The sequence below is a fragment of the Doryrhamphus excisus genome, unplaced genomic scaffold (assembly GCF_037039965.1).
Source record: "Doryrhamphus excisus strain RoL-2023G ecotype Guam unplaced genomic scaffold, RoL_Dexc_Guam_v1.1 HiC_scaffold_24, whole genome shotgun sequence".
Classification (NCBI taxonomy): domain Eukaryota; kingdom Metazoa; phylum Chordata; class Actinopteri; order Syngnathiformes; family Syngnathidae; genus Doryrhamphus; species Doryrhamphus excisus.
In genome coordinates, this window is record NW_027621862.1 from 6,992,501 (window position 1) to 6,995,000 (window position 2,500).

The 2,500-nt window shown below is 51.9% G+C and overlaps 6 non-coding genes and 5 pseudogenes across 6 annotated transcripts; all 11 read left to right on the top strand.

Moving 5' to 3' along the window:
• The first annotated feature begins 38 nt into the window (after positions 1 to 38).
• Positions 39 to 157, top strand: LOC144895752 (5S ribosomal RNA). Its single transcript, XR_013626260.1, has one exon. It is a non-coding gene; the product is annotated as a 5S ribosomal RNA (ribosomal RNA).
• A 112-nt stretch (positions 158 to 269) lies between these two features.
• LOC144897208 (5S ribosomal RNA) lies at positions 270 to 388 on the top strand. The gene has a single exon (XR_013626778.1). It is a non-coding gene; the product is annotated as a 5S ribosomal RNA (ribosomal RNA).
• A 112-nt stretch (positions 389 to 500) lies between these two features.
• LOC144897128 (5S ribosomal RNA) lies at positions 501 to 619 on the top strand. The gene has a single exon (XR_013626698.1). It is a non-coding gene; the product is annotated as a 5S ribosomal RNA (ribosomal RNA).
• A 112-nt stretch (positions 620 to 731) lies between these two features.
• LOC144897151 (5S ribosomal RNA) lies at positions 732 to 850 on the top strand. The gene has a single exon (XR_013626721.1). It is a non-coding gene; the product is annotated as a 5S ribosomal RNA (ribosomal RNA).
• Positions 851 to 962: 112 nt separating this feature from the next.
• On the top strand, positions 963 to 1,071 carry LOC144896325 (5S ribosomal RNA; annotated as a pseudogene).
• A 112-nt stretch (positions 1,072 to 1,183) lies between these two features.
• On the top strand, positions 1,184 to 1,302 carry LOC144896771 (5S ribosomal RNA; annotated as a pseudogene).
• A 112-nt stretch (positions 1,303 to 1,414) lies between these two features.
• LOC144895582 (5S ribosomal RNA) lies at positions 1,415 to 1,533 on the top strand. The gene has a single exon (XR_013626085.1). It is a non-coding gene; the product is annotated as a 5S ribosomal RNA (ribosomal RNA).
• A 112-nt stretch (positions 1,534 to 1,645) lies between these two features.
• On the top strand, positions 1,646 to 1,754 carry LOC144895963 (5S ribosomal RNA; annotated as a pseudogene).
• Positions 1,755 to 1,866: 112 nt separating this feature from the next.
• On the top strand, positions 1,867 to 1,975 carry LOC144896751 (5S ribosomal RNA; annotated as a pseudogene).
• Positions 1,976 to 2,087: 112 nt separating this feature from the next.
• On the top strand, positions 2,088 to 2,196 carry LOC144895964 (5S ribosomal RNA; annotated as a pseudogene).
• Positions 2,197 to 2,308: 112 nt separating this feature from the next.
• Positions 2,309 to 2,427, top strand: LOC144895304 (5S ribosomal RNA). Its single transcript, XR_013625800.1, has one exon. It is a non-coding gene; the product is annotated as a 5S ribosomal RNA (ribosomal RNA).
• The last annotated feature ends 73 nt before the right edge of the window (positions 2,428 to 2,500 follow it).

Genomic DNA, 2,500 nt, shown 5'->3' on the forward strand with positions numbered 1-2,500 from the left:
CGTCGCCTTCAAATAGGATCTTTTCAGTTGATCTGTCAGCTTACGGCCGTACTACCCTGAAAACGCCCGATCTCGTCTGGTCTCGGAAGCTAAGCAGGGGCGGACCTGGTTAGTACTTGGGTAGGAGACCGCCTGGGAATACCAGGTGCTGTAAGCTTTTTATGGTTTCTGCTCTTGCCTGACAGCAGAGGGCGCTGTTTGACACTTTTTGCTGGAGTCTAGTTTGGCCTGCGTCGCCTTCAAATAGGATATTTTCAATGGACCTGGCAGCTTACGGCCATACTACCCTGAAAACGCCCGATCTCGTCCGATCTCGGAAGCTAAGCAGGGGCGGGCCTGGTTAGTACTTGGATGGGAGACCGCCTGGGAATACCAGTTGCTGTAAGCTTTTTATGGTTTCTGCTCTTGCCTGACAGCAGAGGGCGCTGTTTGACACTTCTTGCTGGAGTCTAGTTTGGCCTGCGTCGCCTTCAAATAGGATCTTTTCAGTTGACCTGTCAGCTTACGGCCATACTACCCTGAAAACGCCCGATCTCGTCCGATCTCGGAAGCTAAGCAGGGGCGGGCCTGGTTAGTACTTGGATGGGAGACCGCCTGGGAATACCAGGTTCTGTAAGCTTTTTATGGTTTCTGCTCTTCCCTGACAGCAGAGGGCGCTGTTTGACACTTTTTGCTGGAGTCTAGTTTGGCCTGCGTCGCCTTCAAATAGGATCTTTTCAGTTGACCTGGCAGCTTATGGCCATACTACCCTAAAGACGCCCGATCTCGTCCGATCTCGGAAGCTAAGCAGGGTCGGGCCTGGTTAGTACTTGGATGGGAGACCGCCTGGGAATACCAGGTGCTGTAAGCTTTTAATGGTTTCTGCTCTTGCCTGACAGCAGAGGGCGCTGTTTGACACTTTTTGCTGGAGTCTAGTTTGGCTTGCATCGCCTTCAAATAGGATCTTTTCAGTTGACCTGGCAGCTTACGGCCATACTACCCTGAAAATGTCCGATCTCGGAAGCAAAGCAGGGGCGGGCCTGGTTAGTACTTGGATGGGAGACCGCCTGGGAATACCAGGTGCTGTAAGCTTTTTATGGTTTCTGCTCTTGCCTGACAGCAGAGGGCGCTGTTTGACACTTTTTGCTGGAGTCTAGTTTGGCCTGCGTCGCCTTCAAATAGGATCTTTTCAGTTGACCTGGCAGCTTACGGACATACTACCCTGAAAATGCCCGATCTCGTCTGATCTCGGAAGCTAAGCTGGGGCGGGCCTGGTTAGTACTTGGATGGGAGACAGCCTGATAATACCAGGTGGTCTAAGCTTTTAATGGTTTCTGCTCTTGCCTGACAGCAGAGGGCGCTGTTTGACACTTTTTGCTGGAGTCTAGTTTGGCCTGCGTCACCTTCAAATAGGATCTTTTCAGTTGACCTGGCAGCTTACGGCCATACTACCCTGAAAATGCCTGATCTCGTCAGCTCTCGGAAGCTAAGCAGGGGCGGGCCTGGTTAGTACTTGAATGGGAGACCGCCTGGGAATACCAGGTGCTGTAAGCTTTTTATGGTTTCTGCTCTTGCCTGACAGCAGAGGGCGCTGTTTGACACTCTTTGCTGGAGTCTAGTTTGGCCTGCGTCGCCTTCAAATAGGATCTTTTCAGTTGACCTGGCAGCTTACGGCCATACTACCCTGAAAACGCCCGATCTCGGAAGCTAAACAGGGACGGGCCTGGTTAGTACTTGAATGGGAGACCGCCTGGGAATACCAGGTGCTGTAAGCTTTTTATGGTTTCTGCTCTTGCCTGACAGCAGAGGGCGCTGTTTGACACTCTTTGCTGGAGTCTAGTTTGGCCTGCGTCGCCTTCAAATAGGATCTTTTCAGTTGACCTGGCAGCTTACGACCATACTACCCTGAAAATGTCCGATCTCGGAAGCAATGCAGGGGCGGGCCTGGTTAGTACTTGGATGGGAGACCGCCTGGGAATACCAGGTGCTGTAAGCTTTTTATGGTTTCTGCTCTTGCCTGACAGCAGAGGGCGCTGTTTGACACTTTTTGCTGGAGTCTAGTTTGGCCTGCGTCGCCTTCAAATAGGATCTTTTCAGTTGACCTGGCAGCTTACGGCCATACTACCCTGAAAACGCCCGATCTCGGAAGCTAAACAGGGACGGGCCTGGTTAGTACTTGAATGGGAGACCGCCTGGGAATACCAGGTGCTGTAAGCTTTTTATGGTTTCTGCTCTTGCCTGACAGCAGAGGGCGCTGTTTGACACTTTTTGCTGGAGTCTAGTTTGGCCTGCGTCGCCTTCAAATAGGATCTTTTCAGTTGACCTGGCAGCTTACGGCCATACTACCCTGAAGATGCCCGATCTCGTCTGATCTCGGAAGCTAAGCAAGGGCAGGCCTGGTTAGTACTTGGATGGGAGACCGCCTGGGAATACCAGGTGCTGTAAGCTTTTTATGGTTTCTGCTCTTGCCTGACAGCAGAGGGCGCTGTTTGACACTTTTTTGCTGGAGTCTAGTTTGGCC